This window comes from Malaya genurostris, chromosome 2 (assembly GCF_030247185.1).
Source record: "Malaya genurostris strain Urasoe2022 chromosome 2, Malgen_1.1, whole genome shotgun sequence".
Taxonomy (NCBI): Eukaryota; Metazoa; Arthropoda; class Insecta; order Diptera; family Culicidae; genus Malaya; species Malaya genurostris.
Genome location: NC_080571.1, coordinates 242,453,283 through 242,460,769, shown reverse-complemented (window position 1 = coordinate 242,460,769; position 7,487 = coordinate 242,453,283). Strand labels below are relative to the sequence as shown.

The window sequence follows — 7,487 nt, the reverse complement described above, 5'->3', positions numbered from 1 at the left end:
GTTTGTTCAATAGTACTAATAGATATCAGCAATGAAAACAAACTCGGAGTAGAAGAGAATCGATTTCAAAATGATTACTACTACTTTTTTATGTAAACTACGATTAAACATGAAAAATCTTCAGAAATGTGTGAAATTGAGTAAGGTTTTTTAAACAGAAACCAGTGTAGTGTTGATTTCTCGAGTACTACAATGTTTAGCAACCGAGTACCATATATTTTAGATACTTTGTTTGTTATTTCCGGGCATTAGTAATTATTAGTAATTAAAAAATTTCCTACCGATTCGACAGCTCTTGCTAAAGCAGCGCCTCTACATTTCGTTTTAGCATCATTGTGCCAATCGCGTTTTTTCGATGTGTTCTAGAAGAATACGTAATATTTGTACGCCCCTTATAATAACTATTTTCATAATTCGAAATGTCTGGCATCTTGGCTCAAACGTCATATACACAAACGTTGCCAGGTATACCGATTTATCGGTAATTATAAAAATTTTTGACCTAACGTTGTGTTTCATAGCTAGAGGCGTACGTGTGCGTGGATGATAATTGCAAGTTTGACTGTCAAAATACAAGGGAAATCAATTTTCCACTTGTAAAATCATTTATAACTTTTTTACAATGTCATTTGTTTAAGCAAGAAATAATTTCCAGTGTGCGAAAAATTATTTTCTACCTCTGTTATATTTGCAGCACCCAAGATTCTTTTTTAAACTACGAAAATTTAAGTTCCCTTTTTGGCATATGAAAAAATGTTATGTTGTTCGTTTTCAAATGATTTTATTCGTCTCGTAAACTATGAAATGTTACTTGAAGGACCATGCAGATGCACAAATTAAAAGAAATATACGATATTATGATGAGAAATAGTCTTTTTCCGCCTTTTGACTTATTCTTCTAGTGTTCAAAATAACCTCAACCGAGCCGAAATGAAAATCTTATAAAATCAAAAATGATTACACGAACAGTTCTTGTAACAGATTCTAAATTTCGACAATATAATTAAAATTATTTGAGTTCCCCATAAGAGCTTGTGTAAAATTCAATCGACATCCTAAGAAAAGTTCAAATAATGAAACTTAGAGAGAGCGTCAATTGAGTTAATTTTGCGTTAGATTGCCAGTACTGCAATACCGCTCTTCTAAAATACCGATCATTAGCGAACCTTACACGAGGACCAGTATTGTCATTTTTAGGAAACTTTAGAGGCAATAATGATGAATTCTCCATACAAATTTGGAATGTTATTACTTAGTAATCATTAATAAAGTCAAGTATAAGCGCCCCTATGTACTATTAATAAAGATATATACAAATTTTCAGTTTTGGCTTGCTCAGGAATTTCTCACAAAAATGGATCTCGATCATTAATACCGATATGGTATAGAGTCGTCGGTATAGATAACATTTTGCGCCTGATTATTTTTATGAAAAAAAAAAGATCTGGCAACGCCGATATAGACTTCTAGAAAATCTTCGCTGTGAAACGTCGTGGAGTGCAGAAACGGCAGCCATCATATTCGTAACCCAGAAATTCTGCCCCCGTCACTAAAATAGTTCCTTTTGGAGTAAAACATCTTGGAAGCTATCCATAGCGAGAGCCGGCATTTAGTATTCTGATACATCAGCAAATAGTACAAATAAATCTAGCCATTAGTGGGCGGCAGTGCACAGAGAAAAATATTGGAGCTTGTAAATTTTGAAAAATGACTCGTAAGTAGTAAGATTTTAGTAATAAGGGGTTTTCCAACAAATATCAATCTATTTGTTATTTTTCTTCGTGCTTGTATAATGTGAAACATAATTTAGTGATTGATTAATTCCAGAATAGGTTTCATGTAATAAAGATGGTCGAATGGTATTGACTAGGTGCATTCCATCGCCATTGCTCATTTGCTGTATCGCCATTTCTATCTAAACTTGCTATGTGAAATGACTGCCCAAATTTAAAGCTCATGTCGAATGATGAGTATCGCATCGCATGACAATGTTGTGTATCCTCAAATGACTAATGCACTAAAGAAAAAAAGGTGCTTCTATTATTAGCTTATAACTACTGATAAAAGAAAATGACCGATCCTCTATTAGGCAGCTTTGTTATTCTAAGTATATCGAACAGTGTCGAGTGAAGCATGATGGTTAAGAATTTATCTTTGTTTTGTTTTGTTGTGAGTTTCAGATATTTTTCTTCAGATAACTGATGCACAAATAAATATGTTTGGTGTCTTTCAATGTATATTGTTTATTACTTTAATTTAGAGGTAATAATCGTGTTCTCGTTTTTTGTTTCTGTCAGGTGGTAATCAACGTGAGCTAGCTCGAGAAAGGAATATGAAGAAACAGCAAACCGCTAAAGCGAAAAACAAGGAAGACGGACTCACTCACGAGCAACGAAAGCAACGGTAGGTTCAAACTCAGTGAATCGTTCTTCTAGGCGATTTATCATTATAGGAATTGGAATCTCACAGGAAGTTTTATTTTAAAATTCAAAAAGATATATTGTAAAGCAGGCAAACGATCTAACTCTTTTGCTTACGTTGTCATCCATTTATCATATTTATCAGAACATAAAAAAACGAAGCTTTTTTCCCAGGAATTCGTTGCTCAGAATGTACCAATCTCCAGAAATACAAACTCTAGAAAGTAAGAAAATCCAGAAAAAAAATCTCAGAATGTACCAAAGTACAAAAATCCATAAACCTGAAGGTTGTACATATCTAGTCGCTAGAATATTATTGTTGGTATAATACCGTTTGGCATAATGGTTATTTGGCAAAATGATCATTTGGCATAACAGATTAACATGCTGCTTAATAGATTTTTTTCTCATTTACTGCGGTTTTGATAGGTCAAATGCGGCTACGCCTCATCGTTTTTAATGACCTGCTGTCAGACATCGCTGCCGCTCGTTCGGACATAACTGAGGGATAGTTCCTAGCTTTGGGTAATGTGAGTAAACGCCCGCAACTAGACAGAGGTGATTTCTGCGGGGGCACTGATGGTACATTCTGTTGTATGTTTATCTACTAATTGATACCTTCGGGACTATAGTTTTCTGGAGAATGGTACATTCTGGAGAAAATACTTCGTTGCTTTCTTTTCTGGGAAATGGTTTTCGAGAGATTGTCGTACAACCTATTTTGATTACAAGGACTATCATGATGGATATTCCCTCTCTTTGGTTGGTGGGCTTGACGGTATTGCAAACATCATCACATACAATCAATTAGCGTTACAATTTGATAAAGATATGCGTTACAGTTTTTAGTTTCATAATTGAATTAAATGAATAATATATGGAACGACTTGAATAAGATGTTGATTGCATTACGCTCCAACATCCGGGGTTGGATAGGCCGGTAGGGCTTAACTGAGCTCTTTTTTTATGTTTTATTTTCATACTACCGGCCCTTATTACCAGTGTGAAGTGAAAATTAAGTAGAGTAAACGTATCCCAATTGGGTTTCACACGATGACAATAAATGAACGGTAAATCGAATCCATCTTTGACGTTTATTGGTGGTTTGTGTACCATGGAATACTGTGGAATGAAATAGAATATTGTAGAATATAATAAAATAATAATGACCGAACCAATGAGCAAACCATTGATAGCTGTCAAACGATGTTCATCCAGTTTATATTGTGAGGATGTATCGTTTGGGACCTGATGGGTGAGATGATGTGTGAATGAAATGTAAGAGTGAGTGCATGCAAGAACGGTAATAAAGGCCACCGTTTCAGCTCAGGACTAACGATCGACCAATAGAAGAGATAGAAATTGGGTAACGGTACCCCCATTCATCTCAAATCCATTAGTCATTTCATGTACGAAAACCATTAGTTAGAGTGAGATCTGTTATCTCTGTTTGATAGATTAATTTCAAGAATAACATGAAATCTGGAGCATTTTCTTTTGTTCGTTAAAACAGCAGTATTGAATCATTTCTGAACTACTTTTATGTTCCATTGCTTCTTACAGACGAGGCAAAGATTTTGTATTCGATTTTATCTCAATAAATTTATTGAAAGTCGAGTAATCGGTAAAATAACATGGTGACTCTACTAATGAGATGACTATTGGCACACAAATTTTAGTTAGAATCTATTAGAATAGAAATAGTAACTCAATGTTGTGATGCTTGCTTGTGGAATACATGTAGGTATGTATGCATGTGTGTATGCGTATGTGCCTGTGTGTATGTATGTGTTTTTGTGTGTACAACATACATTATACCGTTCCCTCGGGTGTGTTGTATCAAATTGGTTGTGACACATTTCGATTGCGAGTCAGTGTACCAGATGTTCAAAAGAGCCTGAGCGGATGGTAATATACTGTCAAGAATCAACCGAAGATAACGAAATGTGAACATGCTGTAGCAATACTATTAAACCCAAGTGTTATTATCATTTAAATAAAAACGCATGTCCTCAGTTCTTATCCGTCAAACCATGATGAGCTGCTCTACAAAGATCAATGAAACACTAATTTTTTTTTTTTTTTTTTGGAAACGGATGACTGGATGAGGAACAAGAAATACGAAAATGCTGAAAGAATTAGAAAGGAATATTGGTAAGAATATAAACACCATTGCATACAACTAACTTTTACATTTAAGGAAGCAACATAACATGCCAGCAAAAGTACGGAGTGAAAAATGACAACAAAAGACACGAATCACAGCTGAATAGAACACTGGAATTAAGGTAAAACAGAATACAAACTATGAACAAAGGTAAGAAAACCAACATGAAGAAATAATAGAAACTGCTGGGTAACAATGTAATTTCCTCATATTGAAAGAGGCGTTTATATGGCGCGCATGCGCTAATTCGGCCTGATACAAAATAACGGGGAGGGCAATACATTTTGGACAGGGCTGTAAAAAGCTGATTGGAACCCTTTCCCCACCAAAATGTAATATAAGAAAACTATAAGAATAAGGACTATCATGATGGATATTGCAATGACGTTCAGGTCGCCGTAGAGACCTTTTATTAGCAACTACCTTGATTAAAATGGATTTAGTCATCTCTGAGATTAAGATATATTTCATTTGAATCTATGTTTGTGAGGATTCGTATAACCAACTCCGAGAAAAGCGGCAACGTGTTTTACACACACACACACACACGCACACACACACACACACACACACACACACACACACACACACACACACACACACACACACACACACACACACAGAGAGAGACATTGCTCAGCTCGATGAACTGAGTCGAATGGTATATGACACTTGGCCCTACGGGCCAATTTTCACTAGTCGGTTTTTCAAGTGATTGCATAACCTTTCTATATGAGAAAGGCAAAAATATGTGTCCGTTTTAAAAGTTAGCCTTGAGCTCGATTGGTCTCTCCAGCCATACAAAAAAATAATGGTTTGTCATAAAGACATTTGCGAAGTTTCATTTAAATGTTTAGTATCAGAATTCAATCAAGTGAGTTACTATTTATTCAAAATTAAAAAAAAATATTTTCAAATGCACAATTTTTTTTTATTCAATAATATAATATATTTTTAGTCAAATTAAATTAATTTGTTTTGACCTGTATGCTAATCGACTTTGATATCAATTATAATGTTTTGTTAAATTCTCGAATATGCTTAGAAAAATGATTCGTTGTCACTCAGAAGTAGTCGTTTACGTTTGTTAGTATCGTATATGTTGATATGTACCTCTTTTGTTGTGGCTATCGAATTTAAATAGTACGGATATACCGAAACTTTGTTTTTTCCTGATATTTACCTACCCGTTTCGTTTATTTTATTCTAGATTCGACCCACCCTAGCAGGGAATTGACGTGCGATTGCCAAAGAGTGAACATCGTTGTACTGAACCATTTACCATTTTAATTTTATCACATACCAAGTTTTACACTAAGCAAATGTCATTGTAAATTGATTTATCTCCCTGTAAAATAAGGTTCCAATTCCTATCATCTAACTATTCAAACTGTGAGATCAATCCTATTGTTTTGTTAACAGCGATGCCGATATAATGCGACAGAAGCAACAGAAGAAGGAACAGGCCCAGCAAGCGCAACCCGCTAAGAGTTAATGTTGACTGTCGAAAGACTCCAGTTCGTTGACCGCTTGCAGGAATGCCGACACATCCCGCTTCAATCGCACTTGTTTCCCCCAGCTACCACTTGAAGAAATTCAATACTGTTGCGATATGATTAATACCATTGAATCAAACTAACTGATGAAGAGAGCCATTTTACACACAGGCAATTTTCCATTGTTTATTTTCTATGCTGTTTTAGTAAAGGTTAATGATTATCCATTATGATTAGTTGGTAGATACAAGTTTGACAAAATGTTTTTTTAAATTTTTTTTTGCGACAATACACTGTTTATCTAAGTAATTTTCATACCTAACAATCAAAGGATATGTTTTGAAGAACAGTTTGTAGAAAACGATTGCATCTGCAGAAATATCGTTTTAAAAGTCGGTATGCTTTGAAAAGTCGTAGTAAAACTGCCATTTATGCACATTATCAGTTCCTGCATCGGCACAATTTGTGACTACACAGTTCTCGCCAGGTATTGAACAGCAATGTAATAACAATTGTGGATCAAAATTGCTGAAACTTTCTCAGCAGATTTTAGTAGAAACAAAAACTTTCACAAAACGAATAGTCGAGTGTAAAACAATAGTAGCAATGTATTCATTGAAGCTTAACGGCCAAGGAACGCCAAATCAAAGAAATTCGAGAACTAATCGAAGGTTTTGTTCTAATAAGTAAGAAATCGTGCACAGCTAGTTGGATCAACGGGAGAACTAATGAAAATAATAGATTGAAACCAACACAACAAAAGTATCAGAAACGAAAATTGTATAAACTTTAATAATAAGCATAAAATCGAACCTTTTGTATTTTTGTAACCGAAGAAAGAAATGCCCTCTCAAAGTAACCCAGCAGTAAAAGTCACGATCATCTTTGTTAGAGAGAAAATTTCTTCCTACCGTAAATTGAAAATCACTAACCCACAGTTCTGATTATAACATTTTTTGCTGACATTTTCCAATTTTTGGTTTGCGTTGTCTTAATTATGGATTGTCGTGATCAAGTAACTTCATTATTTATTAGAATAGGGGGATTCGAGATCTTCACCCCTATTCTGTACGTCGATCGATTCGAAATATTCCGATCGAATATGCAATTTCCATTCTGCATTCCGTTCGAGTAGGGTATGAACTCGAATATCATTCGTTCGAGTTGTTAAATTTTCGAACATTACTCGATCGACTTGCGGACGTATTACTTCTGTTCGGTTTAGAATCGTTCTAATTTGTTTATACAAGTGTGACGGCTTCGTTTACTAAGAAATGAATAATATAAATAATATAGAACGTGTAATTGTTAACAGCTTTGATGGTTAGTGTTCGAAATTTCAAGTGTTCCCGAACGAGAGTCGATCGAATCATACAAGTCGAACGGAATAAAGAATGCAAAATT

At 34.8% G+C, this 7,487-nt stretch overlaps 1 long non-coding RNA gene across 1 annotated transcript; it reads left to right on the top strand.

Annotated features, from left to right (window-relative positions):
* The first annotated feature begins 1,463 nt into the window (after nucleotides 1–1,463).
* Nucleotides 1,464–6,895, top strand: LOC131428377 (uncharacterized). The gene is made up of 3 exons (XR_009229367.1): nucleotides 1,464–1,714; nucleotides 2,298–2,403; nucleotides 6,010–6,895. It is a non-coding gene; the product is annotated as an uncharacterized LOC131428377 (long non-coding RNA).
* The last annotated feature ends 592 nt before the right edge of the window (nucleotides 6,896–7,487 follow it).